This window comes from Sapajus apella, unplaced genomic scaffold (assembly GCF_009761245.1).
Source record: "Sapajus apella isolate SASKATOON/1434 unplaced genomic scaffold, GSC_monkey_1.0 scaffold17, whole genome shotgun sequence".
In the NCBI taxonomy this organism is placed as follows: Eukaryota; Metazoa; Chordata; class Mammalia; order Primates; family Cebidae; genus Sapajus; species Sapajus apella.
In genome coordinates, this window is record NW_022436957.1 from 5,006,549 (window position 1) to 5,032,163 (window position 25,615).

General features: G+C 40.8%; 1 long non-coding RNA gene and 1 pseudogene across 7 annotated transcripts in view; one reads left to right on the top strand and one right to left on the bottom strand.

Moving 5' to 3' along the window:
- LOC116556631 overlaps window positions 1-24,721 on the bottom strand; it is a 131,551-nt gene extending 106,830 nt beyond the window's left edge. For all 6 annotated transcript variants that reach the window (XR_004271101.1, XR_004271098.1, XR_004271100.1 and 3 more), the window contains exons 1-2: window positions 24,561-24,721; window positions 3,948-4,019 (exon numbers count right to left, since the gene is read on the bottom strand). This is a non-coding gene — a long non-coding RNA (uncharacterized LOC116556631). The remainder of the gene's footprint in view (window positions 1-3,947; window positions 4,020-24,560) is intronic.
- LOC116556627 lies at window positions 12,231-13,271 on the top strand (annotated as a pseudogene). Its single transcript, XR_004271095.1, has one exon. The product of XR_004271095.1 is annotated as an RNA-binding protein 4 pseudogene (transcript).
- Window positions 24,722-25,615: the final 894 nt, after the last annotated feature.

Below are 25,615 nucleotides of genomic sequence, written 5' to 3' on the forward strand. Positions count from 1 at the left end.
AAATGTAATATATGGACTTCTTATTCCAACCAAACTTTCATATGTAGCTGTCTGAGTCAAAGCCTAGGTGACTTACCAGCCCAATCCCCTATGTTTGGACTTTCAGCTGATTAGTTCATCCTGGGAGTCATTTGGTCATTCAGCACATTTATCAAGTACTTACTATGTAGGCATGTTATAATCCAATAAAATATACAGTATTGAATCAGAAAAAAAAAGTCTTTGTCTCATTCAAAGCACAAGACAAATGTCCCTTCCTTGAGGAGCCTTTTCCAAACACTCCAGTCATTATAAATCCATTTGCAGAGTTCCTACTTCTATTTGTAGTCTGTCTTATAAAAACAAGTCATTCTTTGACTTGTTCAACACTTCTCCTACTTTCTAAAAACTTTAAATTTAGGGCTGTATTATAAGGGGTTGTAGTAGATGCTACTTGTGTCCCATTTGTAGCCCCTTAGCCTATGAGTGGCTAGCTAACTGCCTGACTTCTCATCACCTGAGGGTTGTGCACTGCTTCTATGGACAGTCTTTTGTCTCCTCCACACCTTTGGTGGGAAATGGGGGCAGTCCTCACCAAGACACCAGTCCTGGCAATGTGACTACTAGAGAATGTTGTTGCTAACCCACCAGTTTCCTGTTGATTTAGGGAGGTCAAGCCCAGGCCCCCACTAGGCTTGAAGGAACATTTTCAGTGACTGAAATGTGCACCTGCAGACCTGAAGAGCTAGGGAATTAAGCTCCACTCCCCAGCAGCCTTCCACCAATGGCAGATGGAAGCTGGTGTATCAATGCCCAAGCTCCTTTGCTCCTTGGCTATGTGCATGCTCTACCCTGACTCCCAGAATTCCTGTGAGGCCATAAGCTCCATTTACCCTCAGTGGAACCTGCTTGATGACAGACCCTTTGGTGGGTGCCCTCTCTTTCCTGTCTTGTTTTCCCCCTTGTCACCCAGTGTTTTCTGAGAAGACCAGCTCCCCCAAAACCTAGTTGCACTAAATTTCGATCTCAGGATCTTTTTCCAGGAAAATTCAAACTGAAAAGAGTACCAACAAAAGATTATCTGTGGACTACACTGTGAAATTATTAAATACTTGTTAACATATAGCTTTTACTCAAAATCACTATCATATAAATTATGAGGCATTAAGTCCAATTCCATCATAAATATTTGAAAATCATTCCTTGTGTTCCCAAAGAATAAATAATCATGATAGTACAGTTATACTATCACTGAAGTAATGTTTGGAGCCAAATGAATCTATGTGTGAAGGCAACAAAAATATCAGCAGCCAAGGAGACGCATTTGGCCCCAGAGTGCATCTGAAATGCTGCTTGACATCTGAGAATGACTTAGAAGTGCTCTCCCAGCAGTCCTGTGTGGGATGGGATGTGACAGGGAAGGTAACAAAGGTCAACTGCTTCTTTTTCGAGGACTTTACTTGCTCCCGCTCCATACTGACATATACCCTGAGCTTTTGATAACATGACATTCCGATGGGGAACTGCCCCCAGACCTATCATTGTGGCATGATTTGTAGCTTTTTTCTTCCTAGTAGTGAAAAGTGGATAGCTGGCTTTTCAGGTCAGGAGTTGTGCTGTCATCCATGCTTGTAGCAGGAATAACAGGGGCATATTAACTGGGGTACATACATACCCCTTAAGGTATGAGAGGAGTCATGGCTCTGAGGGAATTTAGGATGGCGCCCCTTTCCTGAAGGGATCAAAGCAACTCTAAAGGGAAACACATCAAACATTTTAAAGGCACAATGATAATGCAACAGAAACACCTGCCACCAGGATTCTGCACAGGATTCTGTCATGCTTCCCCATCATGACTGGATTGACACCAGGTTGCTAGGCTATTTCTGTCATCAAATACAACATAGAATCTATTCACTGAACAGGGAATGGAAGATAGCCTATGGATCCTTTCCCCACCATTGCCCTGCAACTCACAGGAATGCATGCTACTTGGCCACTGTAACACATCAAGAACAGCTGCAGGAGGGGGCTTTGGCAGAGAAGCCAACTGTTTTGCCCTGCTCTCTTAATGAATGCACTAAAGCCATCCTTGCTATAATTAGTCCCCAAAGAGAAACTAAAGTAATGGGAAAGTGGAAGCTTCCTTGCTAAGACCCTAGGGATCTCTACTGAACTCTAGTGTTACTGAACTCTAGAAAGGATACGACTCACCTTGCTCTTTCAAAGGCAATCTGTCTCTGACATATCATCTAGGAGTTGTTTCTTTGATGTCTCCTGTGTTCTTTACTCTGTTCCATCTACCAAATGCATGCACACACGCACAAACCACACATACTTTATCTAAGAAAAGGCAGTTTTGAGGGATTTTTTTATCCTAGAAGTATTGACCTTTTTCAAGTTCACCTATAAAAATTAAGCAACCTAGTGTCAGTTTATCTAGAAAGACATAGAAAGCCACAGGAAAATAAATCAGTGGACCTAAAATACTATTACTATTACCATAAGGAATGTGAAATTTTAAAATAGGTAAATTCAAACGTGACCCGTAAATCAGGGTCCACAGTGTACAAAGCCAAAACCCTTCACACTGTGGATACCGGTCCAGGACAGGTGCACTCAAAGAGATTTGGGAAGAGTGAAGATGCCTAGGACATAGGAAAGCTACAAAGAAAGAGATCATTCTGGGGATGAAGCTAGCTGGAGAAAATGATAACTGCATTTAACAAGAATGTGGGTGTACTCTGCAAATAGTTACTATATTAAGGAATTTCAAAGGTAAAGAGTAATTAAATATCAGCTTGAGTCTCATATCTGCACTCAATCAAGAGGGGAAAAAGGTCCCCCAATCTCAGAACAGGATTCGCCTGAGAGGAAAACACATCCCGCTCTGAAGGAAAAATGTTCACTTCTGCCATCACCATCCCCCAGTGGCAGAACTGAGTTTGAGTTTTGGAAGTCCTCATATCCAGCAGAGAGCCACTATATGATGGCCTTGCGCTGGCCCTCGGGCCTCCTAGGTGCGTAAGAGTGCATGGAGTAGAGGATGGATGGGGAGAGGCTAGTGGACTCCATGCAAACCACCCAAAGTCTCCTGTGTTCCAGGAAGAAAGCTTTCTCCCAACTCCATCCTGCACATGGTGATGTTAGCCTCTATTGCACTTTCAGGGTAAGGCAAATCATGCCTGTAGCCAAATCACCCCCCTTTTTCTCCTTCACTCTAAAACTGGCACTGATGACCTACTATTTGACTTAGCGGTGTAGCAGAGTTCCCAGCCAACTGCTTCAACCATCCCATCCATGTGGGTCTCTGTAGTCACTACTGGCTGATGTTCCCCAAGGCTATTTCCTCTCCTTTCTGGGGCCACAGGTGGACTATGTTTCCCAGCCTCTCTTGCAGTCTCTTGTGGCTATGTCAAAAGAACAATAGTACAAGAGAAAGGTCAATGTGGAAGAGAAAGTACCAGTGGATGGTTAAATGTTTGCTATTCTGAGCTTTAGTGGCACCACAAGGAAAGAGTGTTCTTTGGATGAAAATTCCAAGAGACATAAGAGGACTAAGCTTCACACAAGCTCACGTCAAATTCCAGTCCTGCCCCTGGCCACTCAAAGGACATTGGGCATGTCACACTTTCTCATCATAAACATGAGGGAATTTCATTGGATGGGCTCCAAGTTTTATCCCAACATCGATACGCCATGATGCATCTGTGGCTTGGTTATTCCTCCTAGCCACTAGCACATGGTTGCTATTTACTCTCCTAATAATTCAACCTCAATTTGATTTTGCAGCACACTTTCACAGTGCCACATCTTTTCCAAGGTGCATCTGTATACACTGCCTTTCTTCCCATCCAACAGCTCTGTAAAATAAGAAACAGAGGAAGCTGGCACCCCATTTAGAGATGGGGAAGCTAATGTGGTAAAACCAACAACCTACTCAGAATTATAAAATATTAGAGGCAGACCTGCAGTTAGAACTCCACTCTCCTGAGTACTGGTTTTCTTCTAATTCCTGTTCACTATGTCACATTCAGTTCCTGCAAAAAAAAAAAAAAAATGGTCACTAATGTTGCTTTATTAAATTAATTCTTAAGCATCAATAATCAGGGGCACTGCAATTTATTCTATTCTCACTGTAAACATGTAAAATGATGCAGATGAAAAAAAAAGACTTAAACTCCCAAAAAAATGCTCCTGAAAACTTTATGAGAAACATAATTTAAATCGTTTGGACAAAGCTTACATTTACATGTATTATTCATAGAGGAGCTGGAGATTATGAAAGGTTGGGATTCACATTAAACTTATGTGTGATACAGGTCCCAACCAAAGTGCCATTTTTTTTCTACAAAAGAACAAAGTTCTTCATTTGGAAACATCAAAATAAACATGTGAATCATCTCTCACATACTTCCAAGCCAGTGGGCACGTCATTGGGTTATGCAAGGCATGCAGTAATTTTCTATGGTAAATTACAAACCAAGAGCTTTGACTGATGTCTTCTTTTTAACCAGTTATTAAGAAAACTTCTTTGCGCACTCATTAGGAAAGCTATAATAAAAAAGACAGTAATAAATGTTGGTCAGGATGTGGAGAAATTGGGACCCTAATAGATTGCTGCAGGTAGGAATATAAAATGGTGCGGCTGCTTTGGAAAAAGTCTGGCAGTTCCTCAAAAAGTTAAACATACAGTTACCATGGAACCCAAGTATCCCACTCCTAGATTTATACCCAGGAGAAATGAAAGCACATGTCCACACAAAACCTGTACACAAATGTTCATAGCAGCATTATTCATAATAGCCAAGAAGTGGAAACAGCCCAAATGTCCATGAACTGATGAATGAATAAACAAAATGTGGTCTAGCATACAGTAGAATATTATTTGTTAATAAAAAGAAGTGACATTCGGATCCATACCACAGCCAGGGAGAACCTTGAAAACACAATGTTCAGTGAAAGAAGCCAGACACAGAAGACCACATATTATATGATTCCATTTCGAGGAGAGGGGCAGAATAAGTAAATTCAGAGACAGAAAATAGGTTAGTGGTTGCCAGGGTTGGGAGAAGGGAGGAATGAGGGGTCATGGCTAATGAGCATGGGGTTTCTTTTTGGGGTGAGGAAGATATTCTGAAATTAGATTATGATCATGGTCGTGCATCTCTGTAAATAATAAATGTCAAATGCTTAGCACGATACCTAGCGCATGCTTGGCATTATAAGAGATAATACAATAGTAACTTTATTATAACAGTAACATAGTAATAACATTATTTTAATAATTTTATTATAATTGCAGCTGTGAATAATCTCATGACCTTCGAGCATGAACAAAAATCTCTTTTCCTGGTTTCTTTTTATTCAGATCAACCAAGTAGGGCCCAAAGGCCAAATGTGACCCCATGCCTGTTTTTATAGATGAAGTTTTATTGGCACTCATTCATACCTATTGGCTACATACTGCTTATGGCTGCTCCAGTGCCACAAACACATCATTGAATAGTTTCAACAAAGACAAATGCTTGAGGCGATGGATATCCCAATAACTCTGATATGATTATGACACAGCTTATGCTTGTACAAAAATATCACATGTACCTCATGAATATATACAATTCATATTTATCCATAATAATTCAATATAAAATATTTTTAAGCCTAAATACTATCTGGACCTATACAGAGTCATTTTGCTGATCACTCTGTTCTAGGATAGTCAGAATATTATCATTTTGTTCCTGAGAGAGAACGTATTACAATCCTTCGAGAGAAGCCAAGAAAATAACACATTAGCTGAGACAGGGCATGGCTAGCACCCACTGGGACTCACAGGGCTGGGCTTTGCTTCTGCCTATTCCTTCTCCTCCATGCCCCGGCCTTCTTCAGACACCACTGTCAGATGTGCTTCCTCTCCGCCTGATAAGCAGGTGTTGGAAGCACAGGAAGCCTCCCTGTAGGCTGACAACACTATCGAGGCTTGACTCTCCTAACTCATGTGGACAGTTAGGGTTTAAAAAACATGTTGTTGGGGTACTATGATCTGTCCCAGAATGCTGGCCATGGCTATTTGATGTCATCCTGCATTCCAACTCCTACTGCTCCAAAAATGAAGTCAGTGTTCCATCAGTCCACATGAGTTAGAAGAGTAAAGCCTCAATAGCGCCATTAGCCTACTCAGAGCCTTCCTTGATTGTCTGTTACCCCAAGTGCTCATGTCAGAAGCTATTTTCCAAAAGCAACTTTCATGTGTCCCATGTCAGGGTTGTCACCTACCACCATAGAATGTTTCACTTTACTAACATACTGTGGGAATTGACGCCTGTGTTTTTTAAGTTGACTAGGTTTTTTTTTTGTTTGTTGGTTGGTTGGTTGGTTTAATGAAGAAGAAGAAGGAAGAGGACAGAGGAAAGACGGAAGAGAAAAGGAACAGTGACAAGGGAGGAAAGTAGGAATGGAGAAAGGAGAGAATCAGCGAGATTACTTCTTTACATGTCTGTTGCCCTTTCCCTCCTGGGGCTCCCACTGCCTGCCCAGTGAGATGTGTCACACTGCGTGTAAAAGAGGAGCATTGAGACAAATGCATGTAAACTTTTTTAAATAAACGAAAAGCAGGCGCAGAAGAACAGAAGCTTTTTTGCCTTTTCCAAGCAACCAGACAATAACTCCAGACTAGTGCATCAAAATCAAAGATGACTGCAGCTTCAAAGCTTCCTGGGAAGATCAAAGGCGAAGCGTGAAGAAGGCAGGCAGGATCTCTGAGGGCAGGAGGAGGGGCCCTCTCAGCCCTTGTGGAGCTCCGTTTCAACAAACCAGAATCTCCTGTAAGTCAGTTCCCATGTTTAAAATCAGCCCTGAGCCTTGCACAGGGAGCTTTAGGGAAAGCTTCTTCACAGAAACAAAAATGAGGCATCTTAGCAATAACACAGAAATCAAACTCTCCTGGCAGAAAGCTTCCAGGCCAATTCCTTGCCCTAACTCCCTAAAAAGATTGTCTTGCCTCACATTTTTTTTTTTTTCTACTGAGTCCCGCTCTGTCACTCAGGCTGGAGTGCAGTGACACAATCATGGCTAACTGCAACCTCCGTCTCCTGGGTTCAAGAGATTCTCCTGCCTCAGCCTCCCATGTGGCTGGGACCACAGGTGCATGCCACCAAGCCAGGCTAATTTTTGTATTTTTAGTAGAGACAGGGTTTCACTATGTTGGCCAGGCTAGTCTCAAAATCTTGACCTCAAGTGATCCAGCTTGCCTCGGCCTCCCAAAGTGCTGGGATTACAGGCATGAGCCACTGTGCCCGGCCACATCACATATTTTAAACTCAATTTTAATTGATTGCCTAAGAGTCCAATAATATATTCAGTTAGACGGCAGTGCAATCATTTTAAACTCAATATATTTACCCTGGTTGCATAAGACAGGACTTTGCTGCAACCTCCCCAAGTGCTGGAAAGAAGAATAAATATTAGCCCCATGTAGCTTAAATTCTTAGAATTTGACAACTGATTTCAGTATAATTGGTCAGAAATTTCCTCTACCTCTCTCTGCTGCTGTTATAAAATATTTCTCCCTTTAACTCATGTTTCCCAGAACACTTGTGCTGTGTAATTGCAGAGATATTCCTATAATATCCGAGTGTGGCGATGGAATGGATTCCACATAATTAGTTGAACATAATTGAGCAATAATATGTAGTTATGGAGGAAATTTATTGGGCCTCGTACAAAGGAAAATTTCGAGAGCAGTGGTGTGTTGATCCCAAAGTAATTGTGCAAAGCGTCACCTACAGTACTGACTTTGTCATTTCTGCTTCAGAAACATCATTAACACACCTACCTCTACAGCAACATCCTTGACACTGACCTTCTCTTTCTGCAGAGTGGCCTATTTCAGAGTGGTCATAAGGGAACAAATCAGTAACTCTCAAGAACACAGGATGGTCTCTGGCACATAATATAGGTATCCAATAAAAAGTTGATTTGAAAATTACTTGTTAAAAAACTCACTGAAGCTGTGCTTTCATAGAGAAAACACAAGACACACATATTTCTAATGTAACTATCTCCTTATCTGGATTTTTCCTGTATGTAAAATAGCTGTTTCCCACTGCCTTAAGGACTGTACAACTATATGCTCTTAAAAATAGCTCCAGATAGCTAAGCAGTGCTTTCCAGCTGAAGAGAAAACATCATTATTAAAACCTAGGTCCAGATTCCGATGCCTATAAATGTTTTTCCAGTCATTTCCTATGCCTTGATTCCTGCAGAATCCACAAGCCTAAGGCAACAGATGCACACACACACACATGCACACACACTCATGCTGTAAATAGAAAAAGCCAAAACCATCTTATAAAGTGTTTTCATTTGTTAATATCTTGAATCTTGTCAAATTACATCACGCCTTCCACTTCTTCCACACCTAAATGTCACCTACATCTATCTTTTGTCTGATTTGAAAAGATTGTGGAGGAAATTTACAAATCTATAAATAAGCAAATAAGGCTATATATAAGTGTTTCTTATTTTATTGATTGATTGTATACTGCTACACCCAAGCTATTTCTATTCAGTACACACAGGATGCCTAAAGCATTAACTTTTTCTGAAAAGCTAAGCTGCCCCTAAATGTTTGATCCTGATGTTTGTTCCCCTGAAACAGGTTAACGAGTATTTAAAAAAAAAAAAAAACTGGCTGATTTTTAATGCAACCAGCTTCACAAAAACAGATGGTGTATGACCTGCCTAATTAGATAACACAGATAGAATCTCATTCCTTAAACAAAGCTGCCTCTTGAGCAGGCCTGCTGCATATCACGTACCCCAGCCGTATAAATGAGTCTGCCAAGTAGGTTTTTCCCCCTGAATATCATCAATCATGTTATTTCTGGTTTCTTCTCTTGTCCCTTGTATGTCTCCAGGCTCTATCTTCCTGTTTATATCTACATTGACAAATATGAGAAAAGATGGACAAATGCCAAAGTTCGACACTAACTTTTAACATTAAAATAGCTGAAAATTTGAAAATTTTCCCAAATGAACATTTTTCACTGTCAAGAAAGTCCGTGGGGATATATTTGTTCTCCATACTGTAGTCTTGTGTAGCTAAGAGGCTGGATTTTGAATGACCACACCAAGATATCAAACCAACTCTTTAGTTTATTCCATCTCTCTGCATAAAAGCACACCCAAAGAGTTGCCTGAGATCAATCCCCCCATCAGGGTGGGATCCAGACATGCCTCCTTATTCTCCAAGATTATCTTATGGATAATTATTAGGCTGTGTCACCAAACCCGTTCCTACTAAAACACACACGTGTGCACACACACACACACACACATACATACATCTAATTTTCTGAAACAAGAAGGCCTAAACCAATGATAAGAAGAAGAAACATTTGTCAGTAGCACTTTTATAGACTACAGTCTTTGGTTCCTTTCACGTCTTTTTGGAAATAGCTAGAAATGAAGGTGGTGAGGGAGTCTATTTCTGGGCCACTAACCCCTTCAATAAGAATCTTGCATGACACAAAGAGAAACACTGGAAATACAGCCGCAGCAAGGATTTAATGGAATTCCTAGCTGAGGGCCCCAGGATATAGGTGTGTGGATTTATTTTTCCAGTTTTAATCTGGAAGAAAAGGAATATCTTGTTTCCTCCATTGCTTAACATTGATGAATTCTTCTGTCTCCAAATTAATTTCCCTATTGAGACTGAGAGTGCACGGAAGGCATACAACTTGTTTTCATCGTTTTATCCCTGACTCTCAGGACAGTGCCAAGCAGAGAGAGTGCTTCATGATTGCTTCTTTCTATAAGTGTGGTGTTTACGGATGCCTTGGGACCCGACATGGCTTCACAGTGCATCCTTTTTACACACACACATGAACACTGAGATCACTGCCCTCCTCCAGCTGCTGCTCTCAGTTACACAAACACTGAGATCCCTGCCTTCCTCCAGCTGCTGCTCTTATTTACACAAACATCGAGGTCACCGCCCTCTTTCATTGTTCCCTGGGCCATAAAATCATCCACGTTGAGGGTTTAATTTTACTAGGTGATAAAAATGGATTGCAATGCCTGTCTGGGGATGCAGTTTGACCCATTTTCTCAAGCCTCTATGACTGTGTTCATTAAATTCATGCATGATCACCCTTCAGTAATGTTCCAGTAAGATCTGGGGAGGGAGCCACCACAGCAGTGTCACAGTTTCCAAAGGTCCCCACATCTCCTCAAAAACACAGACAGAATGAGCAGGTGGTAACACCACACATGCAGCAGATTCACAGCAAAATCAGGTGAAGAGCAACCTGCAAGGTTTGCAGTATCAGTGTCTGTATGGGAGGAAGCAGTGGAAGCATCGGGGATTCTGGCAGACCCAGAAACAGAAGAACCTGGAAACAGCCAATGGGCTTGTGCTGGAAAGCATAGTGGGTCCATGTGAGGACAGCAGTGGAAACCAAGAGGAGTCTTGTTGAACTCAACAAACATTCCTGCCAGTCTGAAGGGCAGGGGGGCTCTCTGGCCCTTGGAGCTGACACCGGGTTCCCTTCAAGGCAGGGCCCTCACACCGCAAGCAGAATCCAACCTGAGAAGGGCAGGGACAAGAGAAACAAAGGGAAGAGAATCTCCAGCAGACCATAATCTTGTGAAATCTGCATAAAAACAACACAACAGTGAGGTCAGTAAGATTAAAATGCTACTCAACACAACTACTTCTAATGGTTTAGGAAAATTAACTTCGTGTAAAAATGAACAATAGAAAAGGATCATGCTTGAATCTGACTCAAATTTATTATAAGAAATGAAACAAGAAGGAACAGAGTAACATCTCCACAGACAAGAAAAGCATGCCAGAAAATACATTTTTATAAATCGCTTGAAAACTGTAATTTTCTGTTTCTAAGAGAGCTAAAAAATACTCATAGAAATGGCACACAACAGGAAAATACAACATAAATCAGAAACTGAAATACTCAGAGATCACAATGCAGAACTCAAGACAATAAGAAATAAGGAAAATAATCTTAGAAATAAAGAATAAACTAGAAAAAATATGGGAGAGAGTATATTAAAAATGACAAGAAACATAAAAGCTACAAAAAGGAAGAAAATTTAAAATTAAAAAAAAGTATTTGAAAGAAACTGACAAGTATTTAAATGAGCAAAGAACATTGAACATGTTGACAATAGAAATCCCTGAAAGAAATCCCAAACAGGGCAACAAGTAACAAAAACTATAATTCAAGAAAATATTGCAAAATGCAAATTTGAAATGACATAGGAAAAGAGCAACTAACATCCCTGAGACTACTGACTCAGAAAACTGACATGAAGATGTTATCTACTAAAATGTCTGAACTTTAAAGGAAAAGAATCCGTGGATGTATAGGCAAAAATAGAAGTGACACATAACGTAAATAAATTTACATCATTATCAGAGTTGAACAGCAAGGCTTTTTTTTTTCCCAGTAGAAAATGGAGCAATATATTTAAGACAGGGTCCCCAACCCTGGTCCGTGGCCTACTAGGAACCAGGTTGCACAGCAGAAGGTGAGTGACAAGCGAGTGAGCATTACCGCCTGAGCTCTGCCTCCTGTCTGATCAGCGGCAGCATTAGATTCTCACAGGAGTACAAACTCTACTGTGAACTGTGCATGCAAGGGATCTAGGTTGCACGTTTCTTATGAGACTTTAATGCCTGATTATCTGAAGTGGAACAGTTTCATTCAGAAACCATCCCTCCCACCCCACCCCATTCGTAGAAAAATTGTCTTCTATGAAACCAGTCCCTAGTGCCAAAACGGTTGGGGATTGCTGATTTAAGATACTCAAGGAAGGAAACCATGACCAAGTTTATTATATTGAGTGAAATTGACCTTCAAGCATAAAGAACACAAACTTAAGGATGTAAGAAGCCAGGGAATGATGTTCCCAAGAGCCCTTCCAAAGGAGTCTGCCAGACAATGAGTTACAGAAAACCAGAGTGACTGACTAGAGAGACACAGACCTAAGGCTGATGGTGAGAATTAAATACATGACTTGTACACAAAAACTAACCTGGAGTTAAAAGGAAGAGAGCATACATATAGTGACTATACTCAGACCATGTGAAAAACAGCACAACCATGAAAAATGGGGAAAGACTGAGGACAACAGAGTGAAATTTTCTGAACTGTTTTTGGTAACCATTTTGGTGGTGATAATGGTAGCTTTTGTATCATTATTTTGAGACAGTTGGGTGTTGATGCAAGACAAAGCAAATGGGTAATTATAATTCTAGCCTTTACAATGTTCTGGAGAATGTGGATCATTGGTGTGGGAAAAGGAGATTAAAATTTCACATAGACATTTTAGCGTTTTGTCAGAAGCGTCCGCGCCACGAGGAGGAGGCCCTGCTGATTTCTGTGCGGGCTCTTGTTAGGATGGTGAAGCTGTTCATCGGAAACCTGCCCCGGGAGGCCACAGAGCAGGAGATCCGCTCTCTTTTCGAGCAGTATGGGAAGGTGCTGGAATGTGACATCATTAAGAATTACGGCTTTGTGCACATAGAAGACAAAACTGCAGCGGAAGATACCATACGCAACCTACACCATTACAAGCTTCATGGGGTGAACATCAACGTCGAAGCCAGCAAGAATAAGAGCAAAACCTCAACAAAGTTGCATGTGGGCAACATCAGTCCCACCTGCACTAATAAGGAGCTTCGAGCCAAGTTCGAGGAGTATGGTCCGGTCATTGAATGTGACATCGTGAAAGATTATGCCTTCGTACACATGGAGCAGGCAGAGGATGCAGTGGAGGACATCAGGGGCCTTGATAACACAGAGTTTCAAGGTGGGATGTGTGTGGGCTGAAATTCCGAGCTGCGGTTGTGCATGAGAATACACCCTTCATGGTACCCCATCTCCGGGACGTTCTCGGCTTTGTGCGTTCAGTCCCTCAGGAACCGTGGACCTTAATTTACCTTGCTAAGTTCAGACCTTCTCTTCCTTTACTTTACTTTCCTCTCCTGCCTGTTTTCCTGTTCTTCTGTCCTTCAATACTTCTGTAGCTTCCCATTCATGTTCTGTTCTCCCAGCAGGCGTCATTGTGTGCCGAAACTGTGGTGGGGGCTGTGCTGTCTCCTCCCTGCCTCCTGCCTCCTGCGGCTGTTGGATTTGGGAATGACCTTGGTGAGAGTCTCACTGCCCCGGGTCTCTTTTTGGTCCAAAGGCTAGACCTAGAACATTGGATCACTTTTTTCTTTCCGGTGAAATAAATGGTTTTTCAACTTAAAAAAAAAAAAATTTCACATAGAGGTAAGTATTACTGTGAACTCGTAAACTACTTTGCCTTAAAAAAATTTCCAGCTCTTTCCCTCATAATTTCCTGGAAACAATGGTTGTCCAATGGCAATGAACAACCCTAGCACCAAGATTATGTGCTTGAAATATCATTTCCCAGTGAAATACACTAATAAATTTTTGAGAAATGGCCAGTTTCTAGCCTGGAGCTAGAATACATACAAGATAACCTCAAAGATCTTACCATAGCAGATATCAAGAAAGCCATCAATGACTACTCTGTATCAAAAGGACTCAAAAGCCAATAGGAAGAGACTCTCACTGACCACAATAGGACAAACTGAAGTTTTATAATGATAAGAACTGCAATGGATTGAAACCTATCTGTTTAAAAACAGGATTTTGTGATTAAATTTTTAAAAATTAATTGGTCCCTTACTGAGGATAATAAGAAATCAATCTATTATCTTAAAGACTGGTAAATAAAACTAAAGAATTAAGCTTCTATCCTCCCTTTCTCACAGGAATTGCATCACTGAGTAACCACAGAGTAGATGAGAATTGACACCTAATAACATTATTACAGCTAATAAATGCAAACAACATGATAGAGTCAGAATATCACCATTTTGCAACTTCCAATGATTTAACAGATCTAGGCATTGCACGCCAACAGCTGCTAACATCACAAAATGCGTGCAACTCAGTTACCATTATGGCTCCTGAGAAAAGAACTCAACACTGCCTCATGCTGCCAACAAACTGACTGTAAGTCTGGTCAAGCCTCTATATCCAGCTGCAGGAAATACAGAGAACACAGGAAAATATTCAGCTGTACCATGAATAAGCAATCACAAATGTCCAAATCACTTTGAGAAATTCAACAGGTCCAATGCCCTAGCTTTTTCAACAGATAAATTGTAAACAACAGTAACAGCAGCATAAAGGAATGGAGGAGAATGTTGTACATTAAAAGCCTTTAAAAGATCCAACTATACAATTAGGCAGAACCCATAGTGTCTAGGGATACATATCTTAGGGACAGAACTACACAGAAATTGCTATAAAAGTTAACATAGTGGGCACACAGCAAGATAGAAGGGATATGACTAGGATGGGGCACATGAAGGGGCTTCTACAGTGTCAGCCAATGTTCTTTCTTATGATGGGGTGATATTTACAAGGGTGCTTGCCACATAGTCATAAATTAACCTATGCACTTTTTGTGTAGTTTCCTTTTTTTTTTTTTTTTTTTGAGACAGGGTCTTCCAGTGTTGCCCAGGCTGGAGTGCAGTGGCATGATCATAGCTCACTGCAGCCTCTACCTCCTGGGCTCAAGCGATACTCTCAGCCTCTCGAGTAGCTGAGATTACAGGTGTATGCCACCATGCCCCAGCTGGTTATTTTATTCTTATTTTTTAGAGGCAGGGTCTCACTGTGTTACCCAGGCTGGTCTCAATCTACTGACCTCAGGTAATCCTCAGCCTCCCAAAGTGTTGACATTATAGGCTCAAGCCACCACAGTTGGCCAGTTTTGTATAGTTTTCTGTTCCTTTCTTTCGTTTTACAGTGAAAAGCTTATTTAAAAAGGTAGAAAATTAATAATGCCTCAAGATATCAAAGAATAGGGACAATCATATAAAGGAAAAAATTCAACAGGATAGCTGAAGCTCTGGAGAGAGGAGAGCATGGAGCTCCTAACTGCAGGAGTCAGGGCCAGGGACTCCGGGGATCTGAGCATGGATGTGCTATTAAAGAGCTCAGATAGCCCAAGTCCTGAGCCAGGTCTGCTGGACTAAGAGGGAGCACCTGGCAATGACAAGAGAAGTAATTAAGGAAAGCACCATGATTCAGCTCCACAGGGATGGATCCCAAGACAGAAACCACCAGCCACGGACTGGTAGGCTGGAGAAGGAGAACTCAGCAGAAAGTCGCTACTATCTGGCTCCACCTCATCCATCACCAGACACCAGCAGTATGTACGAGATAAAGATAGGCTGCAAGAAGAAAATCACTTTAAAAAAGGAAGGACACTTTGGAAAATAAGATATTTTTTAAAAGAACGATAATAATTTTTCCCTGAAATACATGTTTCTGAAAGCTTTTCTGGAGGAACCCAAGACCAACATCATTTTCTGGACTTGTTCTAAAATATTTTCACTTTCTTTTTCTCAATTCAGATGATGCGCCTTATGGATCACCTTGGATCCTCTTGGCCTCTCTGTCCCCCAGTAGTCACTCCTGGTATATAGTGGATCCATAAGTACAAAGGCTTCACCTGTGGTTGACAGAGTGGAGACATGGGTGGAGATAATGTTCTGAGGGGGCACAATGATATTTGTAAGAACTAAGTGCAGGAGGAATTCTCTTGATGCTATTGGAACTTTTCAAAAAATATATATAGGCTCAGGGTAGTTAACCACCAATTTATGAGACTCATCTCCAGCAATCATAGGGCAAGTAGATGGTGCTAAGAAGATCCAGGTTTTCATTTAACACGTAGCAGAACTGCAAAAAAAGACTGAACATGCAGCCTGACTTCTAAGTCAAAGCTAGAGCCCTGCTGAAAAAAAGGATGAGACTCTAAGACACAGGAGGGTTTTTTACCTGGACCAGCCTGAGAATGGCAAGCCCCCTATATCCCCCAGGCACTCTGAGCACCCAGAAGCAGCACTACTCCTCTGTAGCCAGAATAAACCCACATCTCCTTGTTTGGAGACTTCAAAATGTCTACACCTGAAGTGGCTGTCTTATCAGATGATGCCGTTCTCCTTTATATTGGCAGGTCACCAAAACCTCTGCAGAGTCCTCTGAGGCTCCCTCAATCTGGGCCTCCACTCAGTCATCTGTGTATTAGGGAGATGCTGGGCAGCACGAGTCAGGGCTCCTTCTCAAAGTTACCAAGGTAGAGAGTCACCAAGAAGGAAAGTCACCCCCGTCCCTCCTCTTTTTTTTTTTTTTTTTTTTTTTTTTTTTTTTTTTGGTCACTCTACTTCTATCCACACCTCTTCTTCCCTTCCTGGAGCCCTAGCCAATATTGTCTAGTATTTTAGGAGAGCTGTCTCTCCTCAACCCCCAAATATTCCCAAGTTTTCCCTCTAGAAAGAGTCCTCTATTCTCCCTAGCATCTTAGGCTCCTAGAAACCAAAGCCAACAGGAAATCCTCCCGTTATTTTCTGCTTTCTGCACTGAGGCCACGAGTTCACGAGAACCTCACTGCTTAAGCATGGGAAAGGACAGATAAGGGAACAATCAGGAAGGAGTAAATGGAACTTCAAAAAATATTAACGCATCACTGTAAAAATAAATAGAAAAATGGTGCAGGCATAAATGACTCCAAGAGAGGGACATAACTCCCTGTCAAAGCAAGATTCTATATGAAAACATCTAATCCTCCACATTGGCCAGGTTGCAAATCACTATTTGCAATCTATCTTAAAATAGGATGCAGTAAAAGCAAAATTGAAAGAGACAGAAAAACCTCTTCACACAACTTAACACAACTTTGATTCCTTCCCAGCAACTTTTGAAAGGCTCTTTCAAATAACACAGACCCCGATTCCTTTGATTATTACCTGGCTCCACGGAAAAACCTGAGTGCAAGCATCTGTTAGGTGAATTTTTTGATCAGCTTGTTTTAAAAGCTTGCCAAAACTCACCGCTGAAAGGGTTTCCTGATACCAGAGCTGGACACATGTCTCTGTTCATAAACAGACACATTTATTAGGAAATGATTTTCATCAGCTGCATATAAATGCACATCTTTACCCTGTAAATCAGAATCCTTGTCATACAATCATTTTGCCTTTAAATTTCCATCCCAGAACAACAGTATCCCAGAGAGGTATACACAATAGCTTTAAATTTAAATGCCAGCCTGAACATAGACCTCACATCAGGCCTATTTTCTGAGTGCCCCAAAATACAAAATATAAATTGCATTTTAGCTGCATTAATCTGCTCATAGCCAAAAAAGCAACTGTCTATCAGCTATTTATTAAAAGATGTTTTAGAGCCTTCCAGATGCCTTCAATCAAGTATTGTAGCTGCTTAGAGTTGCATTAAATTAGTTTATCTTCAGTCCAAAGTTTCGCTTCATTCATGAAATAATATAAGTTGATCCCTTAGATAAAATAAAATAGAAGTTGGAGGCTTTCCAATTGTTTTCATGAATGTTCGCCATCACTTTAATCACCTTGCGTAGTAAACATGCGTGATTGATAGAGCTGAAAGACCACTTCCCTTTTGAGGACCCAAAGGCATCATTTGGGGGCGATGTGCCTGAGATTGGCTGGAAGGCACACATTCCTGGGAAACCAAAAAATGGTGAGCTTCACAGCCCTAATAAAATAGAAAATTAACTACACAATTTCAATGTAGTTATCAACATCCACTCAAGCTATTTTTTAAAAAGAGGAAATAAATCAAATTTATCAGTCACACTTGACAACTGTCTGAAAACAGTCCAGGATGCAGCAAACCTCAGCAAAAGCTACCTCATAGTCACCAAACATTTATGACCAGCAGCCAACAACAATATACACTGAAACCCAGCCATCCTGCCTGCCAAGCTATTTTATGTGTTTCATTCTGGAAGTGGGATTACCTGTTATTTTCCTATGTCATTTTCATTAAATAAACTAAAGAATAGGTTTGAGTTTATTATATGCAATGGATAGAAAAGAAAAGTCTGTATGTCATAGAGATATATATTATGCAGGTGGATATCCTACATATATATAACATTCCAAAACCTGACTTATTGTTTTGCTTAATTTAAAATGGTTTATTTATGCATCACTATTTGTTTGAGTACTGTGTGAATCTAGGTACTAGGCACCAGGAAAAAAAAAATATATATATATATATATATATATTAAAGGAACCAAAATGTTCCTTCAGCACAAACACAAGCTGGGTCTCAAAAATAGTTTACAATGCAAGGGATAAAGAGCGTTCCCACATTTGGCCTTATCAGCAGAATTCTCATATGTGAGCCCTTACCTGCCTGAAACTCAAGGTTCTCCTGCCTTCTTAAGCACTTTTATGCACATGTGTAAGGCGACTTCAGTGATAAAAATCAAAAGACTCATCTCCACTATGGACAGAGTTGGCTTAAAAGAAAACCCATCATGCTGGTGAAGGCATAGTCAGAGGCTTGACAAGCAATAAGCACCTGTAGGTAGGCTACATAGTGGAATGCTAAACTGAATGGCCATAGGATGAAGACTTCCTGCTGATACCCATGGGTTGACAGTGGACCCTTGTTTCTCCCTAGCTATCTTTCCAAGAGCATTGCTTTCTTTTATCCTGTGTTATCCAACCAGGCTGATTTTTTCCCCTTCCTGTCTCCTTCTTACATGCCAAAGGTTTGGGTCTTCAGATGCTGTTTCTTTGCCAACACCCTGTTTGTGTTACTGAGAGAGAAGCTGGATATTGGAAAGCTCTCACCTTTGAAAGAGTTCTCAGGCTGTAGTTTTGCAAACTGCAGAGTGCACACCCTTCAATATTTATGCTCCTTCTATCGACACTGAGTAAATTAGAATGTGGAATACCTGCAACATCCAAACCATCTGCTTCACTGCATTTTAAAAAATGAGTAGGTGAAGAAAATTTATGAGCATTTCCTCTTATGTCTTGTTGCTAGGGAAACAACCTTTTTTTTTTTTTTAAGCACAGATGATCCTAGCATCTCAAAAGAACCAGGACACAACCTTCCTTCCCCTCTTTCTTCAAATGAAATAAATATCTTCCCTGGACAGTTTTCTCCTCTGTCACACTGGCCACTCATTTTCCAAGGATGTTATATGATTCGAAGCAAGTCAGAAATACCAATTGAATAGGGCTGAATTTTTGCTGTGTTTTCACAGTTGGCCTGTGCCAAACCGAGTAGTCCACAAAGTTTGCCTCACGAAACAAAATGCCCATTTTCACTAGGTGTATTTTATAAGGTGTTATTTTGTCGTTCATGCACAGAAGACTCCAGAGAAACACAAAGATCCATCCTGCCCATCAAACTGGAAGTCGTTTTGCTGAAAGAACCCCTTGTGTGATGAAGACAAAATAAAAAATAATGATGTTCAGCTCCACGGAGCTTTCTGCCTGAAAGCATAAAAGGGAGTCCACCAGCAGAGTGGGAAACTGCCCACAGTTTTCATATCCTCAGGGGCCTTGGAACACATCACTCCTCCATGTAGGCAGCCTGCATTTTACCAAAGGAGAGAACACCCTAAAAAGGCTTCTGAAATATGGCGTTTGTGTATGGTAGACTTGCTTGTTTCTCTGCAGCGTCAATTGCCAGTAGCACATTTTGTACTAGAAAGTCCATTGTGCCCAGAACAGAAAATGACTGTGGATCACCCAGTAATGTGCATTCTGCTTTTGGGGACAATCGGACTCCATTCCCCCAAAATCCACGTTACATTTGCATAAATCACTTTTGAAATGCTGCTTTTCATTCTCTCTAGCCCACAGCTGCTGTACAGGGAATTGGTGTGGTTCACACCCGGCTTCAGATTTTCCCCTACATAATCCCCAAAGTAGAGAAGTTTTGCACACAGTGAAGCAAGGCGACATGATGTTAAACAGGGACAGACTTTCTGTCCTATGCTTAGTGTGAGCTACCAGAAAGCAACCAGAGAAAGAAAGAGGCAATTATCCCAGCTGGGAATGGAAAAAAGAAGTAAGAATTGAATTTGGGTTACAAATGGTTGAGGAAAACGACCTCTGCCTCTATTCATAGTGAAGCAGGAAATCAATGTAAAGCAGACCTTAAAGTTAAAATGCAATCTTTTTTTTTCTTTTAGTTAGAGACAGGGTCTCACTCTGCCACACAGGCTGGAGTGCAGTTGTGCAATGATACCTGCAGCCTCCAACTTCTGGGCTCAAGCGATTCTCCCACCTTAGCCTCCCAAGTAGCTGAGACCACAGGTGTGTGCCACCATACCTGGCTAATTTTTTTTTTTTTCCAAAGATGAGGTCTCACTATGTTGCGCAGGCTTGTCTTAAACTCCTGGCGTCAAGCAATCCTCCTGCCTTGGCTTCCCAAAACACTGGGGTTACAAGCAGGAGCCACTGTGCTTGGCCTCAGATGTAATTTTTACTGTTAGAAAAACTTCATACTAACATGATCCATTTCACAACAGGTACCAACTATAATCAACACAGTCCAAGACCCATGCTTTAGGTTTACTAGCTTGTTTGCCTTTCTTTAGTTACCATCAGCAAATTAGATAAGTATGTAGAAATTATCATCATGAACCAGAAGACTCAATGATATGTGTCAGAACAATTAAATGTGTGGTCCTTGGGCAAGTAGCAGCGGCACAAACTGGGAGCTTGTTAGAAATGCATATTCTCAGGTCCCACCCTAGAGCAAGAGGACCCGAATAATAAGGTGGGGTTCAGGTGTCAGTGTTTCGCAAGTTCTCCAGGTGAGGCTGGCACACACTCAAGTCCAAGCACCACTGGCTTGAGTTGTTAGGGCCTTACACACTACAAAACCTCCAATGTTCTCAGCTGTAGAACTAAATAACTATTTGTGAGTTACTGTGTAGACAAATTAGTTAGACACACATATATCTCTTTCTATTGCACTTCACAGATATTGCATTTTTTACAAATTGAAGGTTTCTGGCAACCCTACATTAAGCAAGTCTATTGGCACCATTTTTCCAAGAGCATGTGCTCACTTTGTGTCTCTATATCACATTTTGGAAATTCTCATAGCATTTCAATTCAAACTGTTTCATTACTATTATATCTGTTACAGTGATCTTTGATCAGTGATCTCTGATGTTATTATTATAATTATGTTGTGGTACCATGAACTGCACCAATAGGAGATGGTAAACTTAATTCCTAATGTTGTATGTGTGTGTTCTGATTGCTCCACAGATCAACCATTCCCCATCTCCCCTCCTCTCTTCAGCCCTCCATATTTCCTGAGACACAACAATATGTTGAAGTTAGGACAATTACTAATTCTACAATGGCGTCTAAGTGTTCACGTGAAGGGGAGAATCACACACCTCTTACTTCAAATCAAAAGCTAGCAATGATTAAGCTCAAGTTTAGTGAGGAAGGCATGTTGAAAGCTGAGACAGAACAAAAGCTGGGCCTCTTGGACCAGTTCACCAAGTTGGGAATGCAAAGAAAAAGTTTTTGAAAGAAATTAAAAGTGCTACTCCAGGGAACATAGGAATGATAAGAAAGTGAAACAGCCGTAGTACTGATATGGAGGAAGTTTGAGTGGCCTGGATAGAAGGTCAAACCAGCCACAACGTTCCCTTAAACCAAAGCTAATCCAGAGTGGGGGCCTAATTTTTCACTTCTATGAATGCTGACAGGTGAGGAAGCTGCAGAAGAAAAGTTGGAAGCTAGCAGGATTTGGTTCGTGAGATTTAAGGAAAGAAGCCATCGTCCTAACATAAAAGTGCAATGTGCTGCAACAAGTGCTGATGGAGAGGCCGCAGCAAGTTGTCCAGAAGACCTAGGGTAACATCACTAATGATGGTGGCTGCACTAAACAACAGATTTTCAATGTAAATGAAACAGCCTTCTATTGGGAGGAGTTGCCATCTACACTTGCATAGCTACAGAAAAGTCAGTGTCGGGCCTCAAAGCTTCAAAGGACAGACTGACTCTCCTGTTAGGGTCTAATGCAGCTGGTGACTTTAAATTGAAGCCAACACTCAGTTGCCATCCCCAAATCCTAGGAATCTTAAGAATGACACTAAATCTACTCTGCCTGTGCTCTAGAAATAGAACAACAAAGCCTGGATGACAGCACATCTGTTTACAGCATGGTTTACTGAATATGTTAAGCCCATGGTTGAAATCTGCTGCTTAAAAAAAAGATTCCTTTCAAAATATTATTGCTAATTGACAATGCACCTGGTCATGAAAGAGTTATGATGGAGATGTACGAGGAGATTAACGTTGTTCTCATGCCTGCTACCACAACATCCATTCTGCAGCCCATGGATCAAGGAGCCATTTTGACTTTCAAGTCTTATTATTTAAGAGATCCATTTCATAAGGCTATAGATGCCATAGATAGTGATTCCTCTGATGGATCTAGGCAAAGTAAATTGAAAACCTTCTGGAAAAGATTCGCCATTCTAAATATCAGTAAGAACATTCGTGATTCATGGGAGGAAGTCAAAATACCAACATTAACAGGAGTTTGGAAGATGTTGATTCCAAACTTCATGGATGAATTTGAGGGATTCAAGACTTTAGTGAAGGAAGTAACTATAGATATGGTAGAAACAGCAAGAGAACTAGAATTAGAAGTATGGCCTAAAGGTGGGACTGAATTGCTGCAACCTCATGAGCAAACCTGAATGGATGAGAAGTTGCTTCTTATGGATGAGCAAAGGAAGTGGTTTCTCGAGATGTACTCTACTTCTGATAAAGATGCTGTGAACATTGTAGAAATGACAACAAAGAATACAGACTATTACTTTAACTTAGGTGATAAAGCAGTGGCAAGATTTGAGAGGATTGACTCCAATTTTAAAAGAAGTTCTACTGGGGGTAAAACGCTGTCAAATAACATCACATGTTACAGAAAAATCTTTCATGAAAAGACAGTCCACTGAAGCAGTGACTTATTTTAAGAAAATAATTGTTGTCTTATTTTAAGAAACTGCCACAGCCACCCTAGCCTCCTGCAACCATCACCCTGGTGAGTCAGCACCCATTGACGTAAAAGCAAGGCCCTCCACCAGTAAAAAAAAGTAATGACTTGCTGAAGGCTCAGATGATCATGAGCATTTTTAGCAATAAATTATTTTTAATTAAGTTAATTACATTGTATTTTTATACATAATGCAATTGCACACTTAATAGACTATAGTATAATGTAAACATAACTTTTATATACAGTGGCAAACCAGAAACTTCGTATGACTCACTTTGTTGTGCTATTCACTTTACTGTGGTGGTCTGAAACTGAATCTGCAATATGTCCAAGGTACTGTGTTTTATTTCCAGTACCATATATGATCCATCTAGATCCCAAAAATACAGACCACATTAGCCAAAATCCTATTTAATATGCATTAACTTTATAAGTCATAATTTACTGAATCCTTGAGGCAGACACAAAACAGAGGAAATATTAAAGAGAAAGGTAGAAGAAAGTATTTAGGAAATTATGCTGCCATTAAATATATTGTTTGAAATGAAAATATAAAAATATAAACAAAAACATTACAGTATTAAAATTCATAGTATAGAATGATATATTCAGTGTAATCACAACCTTAGAATGCAGATGTTTAAAAAATTCAAAGATTGGAAAGAGATTCACTAAAATGTTGGCAGTCGATATCTTTAGGTGATGGAGATAATAAATGATTTTGTTCATCTAGAACTTGCTGATGCAAAGATAAAGGTCATCAGTGTTCATGGTCAAGTTTTTACTCTGGTTGACATACTCCAGAAATGAAGTAAAGCTGAGTCACTCCTGGATTTGCTATTAACAAACAGACACAGTGCTATCATTTTACTAGACTATCCTGTGAAGCATATTACATATATTAGGAAATGATCTTAACAGGTGAGAAATATTCTGAAAATATATACGTAGAGTGCAAGGAATCATATATGTGCCCAAACTAAAAGGGAAGTTCAGGATTGAGACACTCATACAATACAATCATCCCTTCCTGTTTTCTGTTCTAGGTATCCTCCACCATCTAAGAGTGACAGACGGTTCAGGAGATCTTAGGGACCCAATTCTTAAACCAAATGATTTCCTGACCAGTTCTCTAGCTATAGATGTGCCTCTGCTTAAAATTGTCCCAGTTGCTTCAAGTTTTGAGATCCCAGAAAAGCAGATATCAAACAGATATTCAGATATAGAAAATGTTGTTCCCCCAAATGCTGACTTAACCTTGCAAATGTCCTTTGGCTGCCCTAAACAAGACCCATAAAGAATACTTCATAAAAACAATGACAGTGCTTTCACATGACAGCGGGGGCTTACGGTTGTAAATAACAGGAAGCACCAAGGGGTCACTAATGAGAAGAGCCTGTGCTTTACACTCAGGCAGGACGAGGCTGAGGTCCAGGTTCTGTTACTCTGGGTCCAGTCCTGACCATGTTTAATCCATCAGAGAGTAATTAAGGGAGAAAAAATACAAACAGTAAAGAAATAACAAAAGTAAAATCAGCTACAGCAAAATGAAGAGTTGCGAATAATTTCTGTCTTATTCCATTCAGGCTGCTCTAACAAAACACCATAGACTGGTGGCTTATGAACAACAGACATTTATCACTCACAGTTCTGGAGGCTGGAACCCTACGATCAAGGCACCAGCAGACACTGTGTCTGGTGAGGACTCACTTCCTGGTTCATAGATGCGTAGTGGGGCCATAGCGCATTCTCGCTGCGTCCTCACATGGTGGAAGAGCAAGGGAGCTCTCTGGGTACTAATCCGGTTCACAAAGCTCCACCCTCATGACCTCAGCAGCCCCCAAAGGCCCCACCTCCTGACACCATCACCTTGGGGGTTAGATTTAAACATGAATTTTGGAGAGGCATATGTTCAGTGTCTAGCAATGTCCAGTCCATGGAGAAAGAGTAATGCAGAGAAAGAATGATCCATGGGAGTTTGAGAAGTAAAGAAATAACCAGCACCAAGTTCATGATGCAAGAAGCGCCAGGCGGAACACAGAGCATGGAACACTGTGCTCCGGGCAGGCAGCAGAGCTCCCTGTGAAGTTATTCTGTTCTTTGAAGATTTCTCACTCAGGTTAACACCTAGACTTCACACTTAGGTGTGAAAGGCACTTTTAAAGACATTCATCTCCACACTTTCACCTTCTTCCTTTGGAAGAGAAAGAAGAAAAAAGAAAAAGATGTTTGCATTCTAAAAGATACTTTGTCACCGCCTTAAAAAATAAAGGGCTGCTCCAAAGTAGTAATATTTTTTCATTTATGGAGCAGGTGCTATATGCCCCAAACCCTGTGGAGTGCTTTTGTTTATGAGCTCATTTAAGTCTTGCGGCAGGGGCTCTCTGCTTCTCTTTATGGATGAGATGGAGAAGCGAGCATATACACAGGTGAGGTCTTTTCTAAGATGTCAGTCATATCTGGCTGAATTATCTGATGCCTGAGCCCATTTCTGTATCTGTCCCACACCATGGGTCCCCACTCTAGCCGACTTCATCAATATTCTGGACGATGCAAACAGCATCCCAGGACTGCCCTTGCTGCGTGGCTGCTTCTTTCCTTTAATCAAAGGTGCTGGGGACCCAAACCTGAAATTGCAAGGAAAGGAAACAGTAAAAGCAATAACTACCTCATCTCTTAGCTCTGGTAAATCATCTATTTC